The sequence below is a fragment of the Lutra lutra genome, chromosome 10, assembly GCF_902655055.1.
Source record: "Lutra lutra chromosome 10, mLutLut1.2, whole genome shotgun sequence".
Taxonomy (NCBI): domain Eukaryota; kingdom Metazoa; phylum Chordata; class Mammalia; order Carnivora; family Mustelidae; genus Lutra; species Lutra lutra.
Window position 1 is genome coordinate 24,819,335 of NC_062287.1, and position 18,065 is coordinate 24,837,399.

Here is an 18,065-nt window from a genome sequence, read left to right on the forward strand (position 1 = left end):
AGCCAGTCATTTCCCTGCCTCTTGCGAACAAAGGAGCTGAGGATTTGGCCTCTGAGAACCAGTTTGTGCAGACCACACCCAGCTGCAGGTGAGGTTTCTGGAGGTTTCTGGGGCTGTGCACGTGGGGCGCTGCCTCCCGCACCTCGAGCCCACTCCCCACCCAGGACAGGTTTACGATCTGCCTGCCAAGAGGGGGACCCAGTGAGCTGGCGTGTACCCCTGGCCACAGGAAGCAGGTGGGTCTGTGCCGATTGGGGCTCAGTCCTAAGGAAGGGCTCTGTCCTGTCCAGCCCCATCCTGGAAAGACTTTGCATTAGGATGCTGTTTTCCTGTGGTGGTTTTCGGTCTCTTGTCATGGACTCTCACAACGTCCCCTTCTGAGAGGTCTGACATTGACTGTTGTCACACACAATTAATCCTGAGCTAGGCTTCCGGGCACTGTTTCTGACTTGTGACCCTGTCCGTGGCCTGTCATCTATAGTGTCTCTAGGGGTTGGAGGTATTTCAGTGCCTGGTCTCAGACCTCCCCTGATCTTTCCTGCCGTTCTGGAAGCCCTGAGCTCAAGGTCAACTCTGCTTGGGAGCCCTGGGCTTGTCCTGGGGCCTCAGCTCTGTGTAGCCTTGCTCTGGAACTGCAAGATGGGTTAGGGTTGGGCTGCGGGCACGTGAGTGGGCATCGATTCCACACCAAGCCCTGCTCATCCTTCACCTTCCCCTTTTCCCTCCAGTCTTCCCATTTGCCCTCTACTTCCCGAGACATGTGATGGCACCCAGAAACCCAGCTCCACGGGGTGTCTCTGAGCTGTGACTAGGAGGTGGCATTCAGCGCAGTCTGGAGCGGAGCCGTTCAGGGAACCTTGACCTCAGGGTTTCTCCTGCACCAAGCCCAGTCTGCTCACTTTCTCAGCTGCTTTCTAGGAGGCCTCTCTCTGGGCCTTCACTCACCTTTGTGGGCCTCACTAAACAAAAGCATTCCCTCCCTTGTCTGACATCCAGGATGGTGACCCCATGAGGGTTCAGGGTCTTACTGTCAGGTCTGGTCACTTGATGCTTTCTGATGTTTTCCAGAGGAAGGGAGCAAGCCAAAGCCAACTGCCCACACAGGAAGCCAGCCACTGAGACATCGCCCTCCCACCGCCCTTCCCCCACCCACCGTTTTGTTTGTTTGTTTGTTTGTTTGTTTGTAGTGTCTCTGCTCTGAGCATTGGAGAATGCTTTTATGAGCTCTTTGAGCTGATGCCGCCCCATCAGTCTGTGAAATGGGCTATTTCTTCCAGTTTTATAGGAAGCCTGTTAACCAGGGAGAGGTTAATTTGGCTCTCCCCTGGTCTGGTAGCTGGTCAGGAGCCATGCTGAGAACCGAGCCCGGGGCAGGTTCCCTGTGGGGACCTTCAAGGTGAGTGCTAGCCTGCTGTCCCTCCTGAGGCTGCAGGGGGATGGGACATAGGGGGCTTTCAGCAACGGTCTGCCCCTCGAGCATGAGTGCTGTGTCCTAGGCAGGGATTAGGAGGGGATGGGGGCTTTCCAGGCTACAGTAGGTGAGGCCACCATGAGCCACCGCCTGTGCTCCCACCCCTTGAATCTTCTATCTACCATCTATCTATCTAAGATTTTATTTATTTATTTGACAGAGAGAGCACAAGCAGGGGGAGCAGCTGAGCAAGGGAGTAGTAGACTCCCTGCAGAGCAGAGAGCCCAATGCGGGACTCTATCCCAGGACCCCAGGGTCATGACCTGAGCTGCAGGCAGCCACTTAACCAACTGAGCCGCCCTGGCGCCCACCCCCACCCCCAAGACAAGCATAACCCCCTCAGGCCGCCCCCTGCATCTTCTATGTTCGCAAGGATTCCTGGAGCAAGTTCTAGACCTTCAGTAAGCATCCAAGTGTCTAACAACGGGTCTGTGTTCTCAGTCACTGTACCCAGATTTGCTTCTCCAGAGTCTACGAGGGCTGGTTGAGACCCAATGCTCAGCCCAAGCTTGACTCAGAACAATAACCAAATGGGTCTCCTGCTGGGAGCCTGGAGTCTTCAAACCAGTCTGAACAGATCCATCAGACACCAACCCTCACTAGGCTGTTTTCAGGTTTTTCTCAGAGACGAGTCAGTTGTAAAGCTGCCTTAGAGAAAGGGTTGTGGGGACCTCTGTGAGCCCCTCTTCCCTTCCCCAGGTGCTTCAAGTTCCCTGTCCTCCTCACGACCTTTCAACTTGACACCACCCGCCCCACACCCTGGGCTGGGCTGGGCTGGAGCTCTGCTGCTGGAGATGAAAAGCTTTCCTCAGTAGGCTGTGCTTTGTCACCCTGGTCACGTGGTGTCCACTCAACAGAAAAGGAGCAGGGACTCCGCAGGACCAGATTAAAGCATGTCCCAAGGGGTGCTCCCCCATCTCTCCCCGGCCTGGGTTAGCCACTAGGTCACTGCCTGATCCTCTGGCCATTTTTTGTAGCTGCCGCCTCAATCTTGCCCTGGACTGTGTCTGAAGGTCTGAAGGATCTTTGAAGGGCAGGAAGTATTGGGTTAGAGGGTTGAAATGAGTCTTGTAGAAAAAAAAAAAAAAGCAAACTTGTTTCTCAGGATTTCTGTGCACTGAGTTGCTTATGTTTGCCTAAAGCTCTGAGGAGCTGCTGTGGCTCCTTGTGTGGACAGGCACCGCCTCCGCCCCTTCACTACTTTCTTCTCCACTGTGTTGCCTTGCATCGCGCCTTCCACGAGAGATCCTCTCTCTTCCAGTCACGCTCCGAGGGGCTGCCCCCCAGCCTGCTCTGTGCCGCAGAGACAACGTCCTCTCTCCTACCTGCCTTGGCTCCCCTCTCGTTTACCCTTCTCAGCCACGTCTTCCTGTTCTTTATTCACCTCACCTCCTCTCCAATCTAACCTGTTAATTCCTCTCCACCTCTTCCTCTTAATGCACCTTTTGTCATTAGCACCGTGGGCCTGCCATCTTTCCAAAGAGGAGATGGATTAGTTTTGTTTCCCTATTAAATAGAGCCTAAATTCCTTGAGGCTGTTTTTCAGTTCACGAGTTCTGACGTCCTTTTCCGGTGCTCAGAGCTCCGAAGGCCCATGGGTGGGTAATGAGAGGACCTGGGTGCTCCTGGTCTCCTGCTGACATCTTTCTTGGAGGCCCAGAGGTTTTGAGTTCTCAGCAGTATGGTGGGTACACCCACTGTCATGAAGCCTTGAGGCCCCAAATCATGAAGCAACTCTCCTGGGCCTTGGCCATTGTCAGAGCCACACTCATTGGCTTCAGGGCTTGGGGCTGCCAGCACTTTTCAGAGACAAGAAGGAAGGCAGAGCAAAAGATCTTGGTTGTCTGCAGAAACATTCCCATCACCCAAGGGAAGTAATGCTGGGCCCATTTCCCCAGGGCCAAAGAAGGCAAAGGAGGATGAGGAGCCAGACTTGAAGACCCTCATGGCCTAGGACCAATCCTTCCCCACTCCACCCCCTCCATTTTGCTAATTCCTTTTGGAAAAACTACTGACAGGGTTCTGAAGAAGATGCCCTCAGACGATTTCTCCTCAAGATCACAGGCAGCGTTGCCAGGGGCAGGCTGGGAGGAAGATGATGCTTCCTGAGACATCTGTCTAAAACGAAAATTAACATCCTGTCTCTACCTGAATCATGGTCGGTAGCTGGTTTGGGTTGGTGAATTTGTTTGACCTGATACAAGAGGTGATATAAAAGGGCTGGAGGGAGGTGAACTCATCCTCAAGGATGGCTGGGAGGCTGCGGCCCGAAGGTCACAGTGGACCCCAGGACTCAGCTTTGAGGAATGCAGCGAGTCTAAAACCTTGGGGTGGGCAGAAGCCAAAAACGTCCTTTCCACCCACAGAGGGGGAAACGGAGAGAGGGCCTCCAGCCGGCCCTCAGAAAGCCGAGTGCTCCGGGCTTCTACCCCCAGAAGCAGCATTAGCCACTGTTCAAACCCTTGTGCCTAGCACTGTGCTAGTGTGGGGGTGGGGAAGGCTGGGGGGAGGAGGGGAGAACGCAATATGGCCCCGCCCTCACAGAAGCTGACATCTCATGGAGAAACTGCTACTTGAGTGAGTTTGGAGGAGTGGCACGGATTCCAGCTAGGTCTGTGAGGTGTTTACGCCTGCCCTTCCCTCGAGATGGTTCTTTCAGAGCCAGGAAGGTGATTTATGGACAATACGTCCCTGTGTTTGTCATTCACCAGGCTAGTCCCACTAGGGAAGGGTTAATGCTTTAAGTAGGCCCCTTGTTCGCCTGGAAGGGCAATTAACACTGGAACAACAGGTGTTTGCTAGTTTCACCTGAATATATATGCCTCTAATCCCAGAGATTGTCACCCAAATCCTGGGTGGGTTGGGGCAGGCAGAAAGATGCTGATTGTACCATCTGTGACCTGTGCTTGGATGCCCGAAGGAGGGAGGTTTGACTCCACCTCACGTTTGGCTCCATGCGTTTTGCGCTCGCCTCACCGATGGGCAGCAGCTGCAGTGGCCTTGACTGTGTCCTCTCCCACCCCACACCCAGGCCCTGTTCACCTGCCGTGCTCTGGAGAGGCCTCCACCTGGGGCTGTCTGTCGTCAGCCTCTTGGATCTCCAGGTCGACGGTGGCTAGGCGGGGACCAGGCGGACACGGCCTGCTGAGGGGGGCGGTGGTAAATCAGTGTGACAGGCTCCTTTCATACCTGACCTCCTTTCTTCCCCAAAGCCGCTTCCCTTCTGTTTATTTTTGTTGCAGATTTATTAGACACGCAGTTAAGTGCCCATTTAGCTCTGCAAACTGTCATCGCGCCTGCTTTATGAATAAGATCATTCACTGACAAAACCCTTTAAACATTTTTTTAAAAGCAGGTGGGGAGGCACGGGGGAGAGGAGGAGGAAATAGTGCCCCAGGTCAGTGAGGAGGCCAAGAACAACCAAAACCTAAACCACGGCCTCTCCTGCAGCTCAAGGACACGCCCAGGCCCTCCAAGCAGCCTTGACTTCACCCTGCCCATCAAGACGTGTGTCATCTCTCCCGCAGGACTCGGGGGTCTAGAGTTCATTCCTTTGTCTCGGCTGCCTGAGAGGACACGGCTTGGGGCAGGGCTGAGAGGCGGCGGTGCACCTGCTTAAAATGGTTGCCAAGAACCAGCAGGCACGTCAGGCCGAGTCCCTACCGCTTTGGGATCCGTAGATAACGTCCTTGATCTGAGAGCCTTCCTGGTTCTGCCAGGGCGTCCCTTCCTCAGGTGGCATTTCTTCCCAAGCACCTCACCTCACACACACACACACACACACACACACACACACACGCACACACGCACACATGCACACACACATACACAGCTCTGCTGGAAGCTGCCAGACTCTGGGGTGCTGTCTTCACACACCCTGACCGGGCACGCGGCCTGGTCACAAGAGCTCGTCACATCATCACACTGCCTCATCTCAGTAGCCCTGTGAAGGAGGTGCTGTCACCAGCCCCACTTCAGACACAGGGAAGCTGAGACAACGTGTGATGACATAAGTCACCACACAAAAGTTGCCCCACACAGCTAGGAGGACTGCTTGTCCCCGAACTGGGCTAGTCTTACTTCTCCCCAGGCTGAGTGGACTGAGGCAGATCTCAGGGCAGAGCATGGAAGTAGGTAGACCCCTTTGTCCCTCAGCTTCCCCTGCAGGGGGCTCTGCCCCCCATTCTCATGCTGTTGTAGCCGGGGCATCTTTCACAGCACGACCTCCTGTTTGGCCTGCAGACCCTAGTCCTCCGTCTGCCCCTCCCTCTACCCTCTCGCTTCAGCAAGCAGTCCAGGCCCCTCCCAACTTCTCTATTGTGGATCCAGGGGCTTGGGAATAGTCCTCCTATGGTGTTGTCCTTTGCAGTGACTTTGGAAGGGAATGCTGGCCCCAGGAAGGAACATACTCTGAGGACGGCATCCTCACTTTGGAATGGCAAGCACAGCTAGAGGATGTTGCCTTCCATCCCAGAAGGGGAGCGGCCTCCGTAGAAGCTTGAGGATGCTGGGTAGAAGCTTCTGAGAATGCCGCGTCCTCTGTTCTAGCTCGTATCGCAGATGCTGCTCTTTCCCAGGAGCTCTCGCAGCGACCTCTGAGGTCAAAGCCAGCCTTGGAGCCTGGCTCTGGACACACCTCATCATGCTTCTGCCCCTCAGAGACCCTAGAGCCAGTCTTCCTTTTCCTGTTCCTTGCCATCGCCCTCTCCTTCTTCTTCTTCTTCTTGGCTTCCCTTTCAGCCAGTTTTGTTTTGATTTTTTTTTAGTTGAAGTTTGTGCACTATGCAAAGAAATTCCATATGAGAAAGTCACTCTGAATCACAGCATAGTTACCCAGATACAATGTACAATCAAAGCAGATGTTCAACATGCAAATATGAAGCAAGAACGGAGTTCATTCACACATACCAAAGCTGGAGATGTGTTGGAGCTGGTTGTTTTGTGGTGCTTTCTAAGGATGGCAAACATTGGCTTTTATTAAATAACCAAGGCCATTGTGCCTATTTGGACCCTGGAACACATGTGGGGTCATGACAATCAATTCAATGAGTGTTTATTCCTGGGGGGAAGAAAAGGCTTCTGCACACAGGCAGCTGTACGAGACTTACTTTCCAGAATCAGACTGGCTTTAGACTGATTTTTTTAGTCAGATTCTAACTATTTCAAACACTGGCTGATACAGAATGTGCTCCCGAAGCAGCTAGTTTTAATTCCTAACAGTGGAGAAAAAAGTATTTATGGAAATAACGTAAGAGAATTTTTGTGAGTTTAGCTCACCTGAGTCTCCAGTGTTCAATTCACCTTATAGTTTTATATCTTACAACATTTATAAATACATGCTCAAAATGGATCTTTTCCATTTTTACATATTATTTTACATACGCTGAAGGAAGGTTCTAGTTTAAAGTTATTTGGGGTCATCTTGAAGCTAAAAGAATCTGATTCCCTTTTGGTGAATGGGACTATAGGAAGGGAAATGCCCAGTTCTTCACCTTTCTAGGGTATAAATAGGAGTCTGAGCTTAAGAGCTGGTGGGTCCCTAAGTCTCTTTTTTTTTTTGTCTATAGGTTCCCCCTTTTTTTTTCCTCACCTCCAATTTATTGCCTAATAGGACATATTGTTTCCATGAATTTTAAAGATATTGCCATCAGTATGAACTCATGAAGTATAGTATCTTTACTTTCTTTTTAAAGAGTGTTTTCTAGCTCTGCCTTTGGAAAAGACCAGAAACAGCGGTTAGCCCAGTGGCAGTGGAAATGTCTGTCACCTAGATGATGATCTCAAAATCTTATTTTCCACTAAAAGGAACAGGGACTCCTTGGAAACGACTCATTCCAGGTCAGGGCAGAAACTGCATTAGGTTGGTTTGGAATGTCTTGTTCTAGAAGGCAGTGAAGCTATCAAGCATGGCTGGGTCATGTCAAAAGGATAGAGGGGCCATAGGGGCTAACTTGAACAAGCTTTCCCAGACTAAAAGTGGGGCCATGGGAATGTCAGTAAGAATAATAATTGCAGGCGCCTGGGTGGCTCAGTGGGTTAAGCCGCTGCCTTCGGCTCAGGTCATGATCTCAGGGTCCTGGGATCGAGTCCCGCATCGGGCTCTCTGCTCAGCAAGAGGCCTGCTTCCCTCTCTCTCTCTGCCTGCCTCTCTGTCTACTTGTGATCTCTCTCTGTCAAATAAATAAATAAAATCTTTAAAAAAAAAAGAATAATAATTGCAATGGATTGAAGTATATCAAATATATATAAATTCATGTGTCCAGAATTTAAAAAATAAAATGAATTCATCACCTTTGAAGGGATTCTAGAAAACCCATTTATGATTTTGAAAACTGGTGAATAAGAGGGAAAGCATCAAGCATTTACCCTACATGAACTATGCCCCCAGGTAGTGAAGTAATTGAGGGAAGTTTCTCTTTAGAAAAAACAGTAAGTGAGCAAGGAATGAGTGATTTCTAATGTCACCATTCAGAACCTCGTGGAATGAATGAATCTGGGTGAAGATCACTGATGCATGCTAGTACTACAGAAAGAGCCACAAGCAGACATTTTCTGTATCCTGATTAAAGTACACACCACTACCTATGAGGGAATCTTGCAAAGGAAAAAACAAGTTGGATCTGAACCTGATCGAGCTCCTACCTGAAGATACCAATTTTATAGGGAAAAAATGGACGGGGAAATGTTAAACAATATTCCAGCGAAACATTCAATCAGCAAAATTCAGATGATTTCCCCAATAATGCATTCAAGTGGGCTTTCTTAACGTCCCCACCGGGTCACCCTCAATGTCCTACCTCAACAGTCACACTGTGAACCCTGTCACCACCCCACACTTACCTACCTGGAAAATGACTAATTGAAACGTTTTACTCTCTGCTTCTTGATCATGACTTTCAATGCTTCCCATTCCTAGTTCAGCCTTTTCCCCTACAACTATTCTCAGATGGCGACTTCCATTCTTCTTTCTTACAGATGTATTTATGTATTATTTGAGAGAGAGAGAGAGAGCGCATGATCAGGAGGGCCTGGGGGAGAGAGAATCTGAAATAGCTCCTCGCTGAACACAGAGCCAGATGCAGGGATCAATCTCACGACCCTGATCTCATGACCTGAGCTGAAATCATGACACAGGCACTCCAGCCAGGTGTCCCCCATTCTTCTTTTTACAAGACACACTGTGTTGCATCTGCAGTGATGCCTCCAACTTCCCTATTAAAAAAGCAGCCAGTAGATGGGACTCCCTCAACACCCTGCTACCTAAGCCGTAAACCTATACTTCCGTCCCCAGTCTCTCTTTCCTGTCTCTTGCTACTGAAGAAGTGTCCCTACATTTATGCACAATTACATCTCTGACCTGTGTATTGGATGCCCACCTCCAACTTTTGGTACTTTATCACATCGGTTATACCTTCTCATTTCTCAACTCTTCAATCTCTGTATCTATCACGTAAGTATTATTTTAAATAATTTTATTGAGGCACAATTGGCATGCAATACACTTCACATAAAGTGTGTCATTTGACAAGTTTGACGTGTGAATATACATGTAAAACCATTATCACAATCAAGATAGTAACCATGTCCACCACCAAGAAGATTGCCATATGCCCCTTGCTAATCTCCTCCTGCCCCTCGTCCCCAGGCAAACGCTGACCTACCTTCTGTTGCTGGACATTACTAGGTGTCTTCTGAAGATTTAGATAGATGGTATCATCTCGTATCGACTCATACTGATGATATCAACTCACATGCTTTTGCCTGGTATTCATTCAGCATACTTGTTTTTTGTTTTTGTTTTTTTAAAGATTTTATTTATTTATTTGTCAGAGAGAGAGAGAGAGAGCAGGCAGAAAGAGAAGCAGGCTCTCTGCTGAGCAAGCAGCCCGATGAGGGACTCAATCCCAGGACTCTGGGATCATGACCTGAGCCAAAGGCAGATGCTTAACTGACTGAGCCACCCAGGTGCCCCTTATTTCAGATTTTTGTCTTTAGGTTTATGATCCATTTTAGATCATTTTTTGTGAAAAATGTGAAGAATGGATCAAAGTTCTTCATCATTACTTTAATCTTTCTTTCTCTCACTTTGCATATGGACAGCCAATATTTTCATAACTATATTGAGAAAATTATAAGTGAGGTAGATTTCTGCTTTATATTTTTTTCTCAAAAAAATTTGTCTATACATATCTAGATTCATTCACATAAGTCTGAACTCACTATTCTGTTTCACTGATCTATTTTCTATCTTTAAACCAATACCAGACTATATTAATTACAGCAGCTTTATAATAATTCTGGAAATCAGCTAGCATTCACCCTCCAAGTTTTTTCTTCCTTTGAAAAATTCATTTTGCGGGGCGCCTGGGTGGCTCAGTGGATTAAGCCGCTGCCTTCGGCTCAGATCATGATCTCGAAGTCCTGGGATCGCCTCCCACATCGGGCTCTCTGCTCGGCAGGGAGCCTGCTTCCTCCTGTCTCTCTGCCTGCCTCTCTGCCTGCTTGTGATCTCTCTCTGTCAAATAAATAAATAAAATCTTTAAAAAAAATTCATTTTGCTGTTTTAGGTTCCTTGCATTTCCATATGACTGTTAGAATCACCTTGTTAATTTCTATAGAAAAGCCTGCTGAGATTTTGATCGGAAATGCATTTAACTTGGGTAGACTCACCAATTTAACAATATTTAATCTCCCCACCCATAACTAAGGCCCACCTGTCCATTTATTTAGGTCTTCTTTCATTTCTTTCAGCAAGGTTTTGTCATTTTGGTTGTGCAAGTCTGTCCTATTATTAGCGAATTTTATCCCTAAGTATTTTATAATCTGTTATTATTGTAAATAGTCAGCTTTCTGCTAAACACTCAAGGGAACAATCTTCAGCTTTCCAGGATTCTCTCTGTGGGCCGTGTTCTCCTTTTTTGGTACTCTGGCCTGCCAACTCTAGCTCCCTTGGTATCCCCGAACCCTTGGCTTTGCCTGTTTAAAGGGAGACAGGGGTCTACCAGATGTTGCCTGAATTTCCCATCCATGAACACAGCCTGGAAACTCTCTCAAGGCAGTAAACTGAGGCAGTCTTATGGCTTGGCTCATTGTTTCCCCTTCTCTCAGGGCAAGCTCTGTCCTTATTTCCTATAATTTGTTTTGTATACTTTATCTGGTGACTGTTGTTTCAGACAGGGGATCGATCTGGTCACTATGACTCCATCCTGGGCAGAAGCAGAAATCTATCTCATACATATTTAAATATCAACTCTCCCATTTTAAAAAACAACCAGCATTTTAAAATATATCTTAATCTTCAGGTACTGACCTTTTTCTTCCTCTAGCCACATTTTTCTGGAAGAATTGTCTATATTCCATGTCTTTGTTCCGTTGACTCCACGCTAGCTTCTGCTCTCCCCTCACTGAAGGTTTTTGTTTTGTTTTGTTTTTAAGTTTATTTAAGCAATCTCAACACCCAACTCAGGACTTGAACTCTCAACCCTGAGATCCGGAGCAACACGCTCTTCCCACTGAGCCAGCCAAGTGTCCTGAAGTACCTTTTAAATTAAGAGCTAAGATTTTTATGTCTCTAAAGCTGGTGGACAATTCTCAGCCTTCGTCTAACTTGGTCTTTCCTCTTGTTTGACCAATCCCTCATTCTTGGATCCTCTCAGTCTGGATTTGATGATACCAAGCTCTTTCACTGTCTGTCTTTTGATAACTCTTTTGTAGGCTTATCCTCATCTATCAAGGCCAGTAAATCCTTGCATCTCTCTAGGTTCTACACAGAGCCCCTATTTTCTCCATAATCTATATTACCTCCCTTGTCTTTAAAGGAGACTTTGGCAATCTCCATTTGGACCTTAAACTTTCTAGATGGGTTCTTCTTTCCAGCAGTTCCCTTGGTTCAGGTGGAAGACCTTTCAGGGAAAGCATCCCTTGATGGGAACTGAAAGTACCCCCTCAAGCAATAAGGACAGACCCGAGCCAGCAAGACACAATACCCTGTGTGACTGACTCCAAGACAATGATTGACTTCACCTTTCCTGCCCACCTGTGCGTACCCACCCACCTTTGCCTCACATTTTCCTTATTGAAACCGGGAAGTATTTGGGGCACGTTGGAGACAGTCTTTGAAATACTAATCAGCTGTCTTTCCCCGTGTAGGACTCACCAAAATAAATCCCTTTCTTGTTTTACCACAGCTCGTTTCTCTGCCTGTGGATTTTGTCAGCAGGGAGTGGCGGAACCTGCTCTTTCTGGGACCCCGGAACCAGGTGGGTTCCTGCACCTGGCTACAGTCCATCTCATAACAATCCACAACTTCAAATATAATTTAGTTGCCTACTCAACATCTACACTTAGCTGCTAAAAAAAAATGCATCGTAAACTCAACGTATGAAAATTGAACTCATGATATCCTCCGAAACTTGGCCTTTCTTCCTTCTTAAAAATCAAAGGCAGCAAAAGTAGATTATGCTGTGTCCCTTTGAATGGCATCATCACCCATCTGGTTAGACAGGTCAGAATCCCAGAAAGTATTCTTGACACTTTCTACCCCGTCATGCTCCATATTTCATATATTGCCTCTATCCTAGCACTTTGTGGCAAACTACCGTTTCCTATTAGATAATTATTCTGACCCATTACTGAGGTTAATTTTGCTATCTCTCCCAGGGAGTGTTTGATTCGATGGGGTTTAAAAATAATATAACAACAAAGTAATAAGATATTTTGAGGGAAAGAAAGAAACCGCATTTATATAATTTTTGTTATAGCATTATTGTTATAATTATTATTTTTCCTATTTATTGTTGTTTAATCTCTTACAGTGCCTAATTTACAAATTGAATTTTACCATAGGTAGGTATGAATGTCTGAGAAAAAACATAGTATATATATATAGAGGGTTTGGCTCCATCTGTGGTTTCAGGAATCCACTGGAGGTCTTGAAATACATCCCCCACAGAAAAGGGGGGGCTACTGTACAGAACACAAATTTTGTATATAAGCGAAGGAGATGAGTGGAAGGCAAATAATTCCTTTTACTTAAGTGACAAAGAAATTGTGACGTCACTCCCTATACCTCCTTGGTACCTCATTCATGCCTGTAGAAGTTCTGAGGCCCAAGGATAGTTTTGAGTTGGAACAGTGAAGGATTTTTTAGTATGGTTTTGTGGCTTCTTTGGTAATATAATATCCTTAAAAGTTCACAGGGTTTCCATTCTGTGTGCTTCTAGTCAGCGCCCTGTGCCAGTAACTATACCTAAATTTCTTCCCTGAACATAATTCTCAACCTTGATTAGTTACTTTGCTTCCTCACCAACTTTATTTGTTCCTTTGAAGCTAGCTGTTCTCATTGGCTTAGGTGAAGAGGCCACAACACTTAATCTCATCTTTACTAAAGGTCAATTTCTTTCCGTAGCGTATCTCTTTCTTGGAGTATTTGTTGAAGTCAGCCCATAGTAACTGACATACGCTAATGCTTGGGTTCTTTCCAGCCATCACCCCTGGAGCTGTACACTTGGTACCCATGGGGCTGCCTTCGGAGTTAGCACAGGCAAATTAGTACCAAAGAGTTTGCCATTATATAAACTTTTCCCAGTCCTCATTACCAGTTCTCTTGTCATCATGCTGCTAAGCCAATGTCAAGTCATCATGGGGTTCTGGGGGGGTATTTTTTTTTAAGATTTTTTCTATTCATTTGACAGAGAAAGAGAGAGAGAGAGAGAGGGAACACAAGCAGAGGTAGTAAAAGTGGAAGAAACAGGCTCCCCGCTGAGCAGGGAAGACCGATTTGGGACTCGATCCCAGGACCCCAGGATCATGACTTGAGCCAAAGGCAGACGTCCAATGACTGAGCCACCCAGGAGCCCTTTTGTGGGTTTTGAAATGGCAGAGCTCTATTTCAAGGTACAAAGTGTTGTGAAAGTCAAGGTATGCTAATTGCTTTATAAGACAGTCCCCAGTTTCTATCACATAGCACAGGGAAATTCACTTGTTCCTGCAGTGGTCCAATGAGTATATTCCCAGTCCCGTGCTTCTCCCACATGGCTTTCTTCCAAACTGAGCATCAGAGACCTCACTCTCGGGGCTCAGCCATCTCTCTCTCTCTCTTTTGATCTTTCCCATGGTTTTATTGTCTTATTTGAATCGATTAAAAAAATTTTTTTTCATCATAGTAAGTGTACTCTTTAACCCCTATCACCTATTTCACCCATCCCCCCACCTACCTCCCCTCTGGTAGCCATCAGTTTGTTCTCTAAGGTAACAGTCTATTCCTTGGTTTGTCTTTTTGCCTATGCTCCTTTGTTGTTGTTGTCGTTTGAAGATTTATTTATTTATTTAATTATTTGACACAGAGAGAGAGAGAGAAAGAGCATAAGCATGGGGAGCAGCAGAGGGAGAGGGAGAAGCTTGCTTTCTGCTGAACAAGGAGCCAGAGGCAGGGCTCGATCCTAGGACCCTGGGATCATGACCTGAGCTGAAGACAGACACCTAACTGACTGAGCCTCCCAGGTGCCCCCCTTTGCTTCTTTGTTTTGTTTCTTAAATTTCATGTGAGTGAGATCATATGATGTTTGTCTTTCTCTGACTGACTCATTTCATTTAGCATTATACTCTCTGGCTCCATGCATGTCATTGTATATGGCAAGATTTCATTCTTTTTGATGGCCGAGTGATATTCCTTCATATATATACACACCGTATCTTCTTTATCCATTCGTCTGTCAACAGACACTTGGGCAGCTTCTCTAGCTTGGCTATTGTAAATAATGTTTCAATAAACAGATACAACTGTGCCTGTATCCCTTTGAATTAGTGTTTTATGTATTTTGGGGTAAATACCCAGTAGTGTGATTACTGCATCACAGGGCATTCTATCTTTAACTTCTTGAGAAATCTTCACACTGTTTTCCAGAGTGGCTTCTCCAGTTTGCATTGTCTCCAACAGCACAGGAGGGCTCCTTTTTCCCCCACATCCTCACCAACACCTGTTGTTTCTTGAATTGTTGATTTTAGCCATTCTGACAGGTATGAGCTGACATCTCCTTGTAGGTTTGATTTGCATTTCCCTGGTGATGAATGATGTTGAGCACCTTTCCCTGTGTCTGTTGGTCCTCTGGATTTTTTCTTTGGAGAACTGTCTGCTCCTTTCCCTTGGGGCCCTCCCTCTCTTAATGCCTCTCTGAATCCTCTGCCTCCAGCTAGTGGATGAGTGGCAGGCAACACAGTAGAGGTTTCAGTGGCCCAGGCCTGGAGGTAGGATATGTGCTTCCACCAAGAGTAGCTAGAACTTAGTCACATGCCACATCTCACTGAAGGAAACCCAGGAGATACAGTCTTGCTGTGTTCCTAGGAAGAAGAGGAAATTGGTTTACTGAGCATTTAGCCAGAATCTGCCAAATCAAGAACAATTTTCATAATTATTACAAATATCTAAAAATGAGAGCACATTGTCACTTAAAGTTCTCGGGGCAGATAACCATCTCTCCAGTAGAGGAGAGGCAATTATATGTTTGGAGCAAGTTGGACCAGATGATCTTGGGGGTGTCTACCAGCTTTGTGATCAGAGAGGAAGACTCAAAGTCAACTAATAGCAACAACAAAAAAAGATAAATTAATATCTTCAAAAATCACAGTCCCATTTGCCCTTCTATTCTGAAGGCCAATTAGCTATTTACATAAGGTTCTTAATGTGATTAGAGGTGATAATAAATGTCTAGTGATCCTGGCTAGACCTGTGAATTTCAGACATACTTGAGGAAATGTGAGTGCCCTTTGGTTTATTTTTATCTATAATCAGGTCAAAATATTTACTTAACAATTGCCTCTGGGAATGAAAATATAAACAGAAGCACAGTGAATACATTTACTAATTACCAGCCTCTGTTGAACCCTTAGCCATGGTGTTAACAACACGCCATGAGTGGGAGCTGCCTTAGTATAGCAGTCTTTGACCCATAGTGACAAAATGTCAGGGGTCTCATAAAAAGATGATCGTTCACCACTCCAAGAATTCAGGGGGGCTGTTTTCTTTACAGGAAGGCCTTATTGTTATAGTTCTTAAAGCTGAATTCTCTTTTAGCTAACTACCTTTGTCATATGACCACTCAGCCATTACAAGCACAAGAAAATACTGCAAATGTAGGAAGTTCCTAAAAGGAATGGAAGTAGTTACTACCATTTTTATAGTGTTTTACACTATATATATGTATATATATATATATATATATATATATATATATATATACTTAATATCTATTTATGTTATAAAACACTTTCATTTTTGTCTGTCATCAAATGGATATTGAGTTTTTAGTTGTATTAAGAATGCATAAGGCGGGCGCCTGGGTGGCTCAGTGGGTTGGGCCGCTGCCTTCGGCTCAGGTCATGATCTCAGGGTTCTGGGATCGAGTCCCGCATCGGGTTCTCTGCTCAGCAGGGAGCCTGCTTCCCTCTCTCTCTCTCTCTCTGCCTGCCTCTCCAACTACTTGTGATCTCTCTGTCAAATAAATAAATAAAATCTTTAAAAAAAAAAATGCATAAGGCACCAGAACTTAACATGAGTAAGATATAGTTCTTTTCTCCAGGAACTCTTAGTCTGGTAGAAGGATATAAGCATGGAGGAAGATGTGTTGGAAATCTCTATAAAGCACAATAGGGCATAAAACATGAAGTGATTGTTTCCAACACATCAGGAGGCTGAGAAGAGAGAAGTTTCACAGAAAGCATAATAGTTGAGACGCATCACTCCTCTTAGCTAATGATAACATCCCAGGCAGGCACATGTTATTTCCACCATTCAGATGAAGACGCTGAGGCTTGGTGTAGTCACATGACTTGTCTTCCAAGCAGAGTTGGGAGTTGAATCCAAGCTCCCTACCCTTTCTGCTCCATTACACTTCTACAACCCATACACAGATTGCTAAATTATAGAGACCTAGCAGAGTTGTAGAGGTGATTTTAAAGCTCAGCTGATAACACTGATATTTGCCTCTATTTCCCTCCTCATTGGGTTAAGTTCTTTTTTGGGACAAGGCTACTGAAGTCCTGTCTTGAGGAAACAAAGTTCTTTTCGGATGGTAATTCTCATGCAGTCTGCCCCCTCACCATCGCAGCCCTCCTCTCCCCTCCCTTGGGTTCCCATTCATGGGACTTTGGCTGCATTCTACTCTCCCTCCCCCTCAAGACCTCTCCTAAGGTCTGGCCCCAGGGAGTCAGCTCCCCCTTCCACCTTCTCTAGTACTGATTGAGATGGACTGGAATCGTTCTTCAGTTGATGATTCTTATTCTGTGCCCCCCACACCCCCCAGGTTGTAGGCCCCTCAGGCAGGGACCATCCTCCAGTGTCCCCAAACCCCCAGTATCTGGGGCTAGGGCTGTGCCCATGCTCAGGTCCCACCAACTAATGCTTCTGAGCTGATGGTTTTATTCTGGAGACGTAAAAAACAATGGGCTTTCCTCCTGATGTTTTATAATATCCTTATTGAACAAAACATAAAGTTGGCAGCCTACCTTGAGTCCTTAGATTGCATTTGTGCATGCGTGTGCACATGCATGTGTAAATCTTGTTGTTCTGTGAAATCCAAAAGTTTAGGATCCATGGTCCTAGTAGGTGGTTCCTAAATGTGGGGGATGTAAAAAATCGTTTGGGGAAATAAAAAATAGATCCCTGGGCTTTGTCCCAGAAGTAAGGAAATAGAAAATGAGGGCCTTGGGGAATCCATGTTTTTAAAAAAAAAGACATGCAGATGATTCTCATAGTGGGTGGCATTCAAATCATGCCTCACACAATTGAGACAGTTTGAGCAGATGATGGTGGAAGGAGAGGAGTAGGAAACAGCCTTCAGAACAAGAAAAGCATGAGCAAAGGTGAAGACATGGAGAAGCAAGTGTGATGTTGTTTGGGCTGATAAACTATAACTTAATATGAAAGACTTCCCGAATAGGAAGTGGCTTTGGGCTATTTTCAGCAGATCGTATGGTACAACTTCCAGGATGGGGAAAGCTGTAAATTTCTTTGGCAGAATGATTGAGAAGAGCTTGTGGGAGCAGGGGGCGCCCCCGGAGGCTTCTGAGAAGTCTTCCAGGAGCTCAGAGTGGGTGGAGGAAGGGAGCTGTTGGACTGAGAGGAGCCAGTGAGGAGGCTGCTCACAGAGCTCCGGGCTGAGGTCCTGAGGAGCTGCACGGAGGTGAACAGCCGTGGTTCTGACGTCAGCCCCATAGTTTGTGGTCTGGCTATGAGTCAGAGGCTCCCTGCTCTTTTTTGTCACATGTCCACCCTTTACAGAGCTGTCTGAGCCCCCATATCTGTGCTGAGTTTCATGCCCCCCAAAGCAGGGGATGTTCCTCTTCTTTTTCTGCAGAGTCCAAGAGAGCAGCTGGAAATCAGGTTTTTGATGACTGTGTCTACTTAATGGTGATCTTTCCACACAGCCGTCTGGCTTGAAAAGATCCCCCTGAACCCAGAGATCTCTTTCTCTGGATCCAATTATTGTCCCAAATGAATGCTGATAGAGAAATAGGTTTAAAGAGCAGCCTACCAATAATCCTGAGAGAGATCAGATTTAAAGAGGCAGCAATCCTTTAATCCCAGGTGCTATTGCTT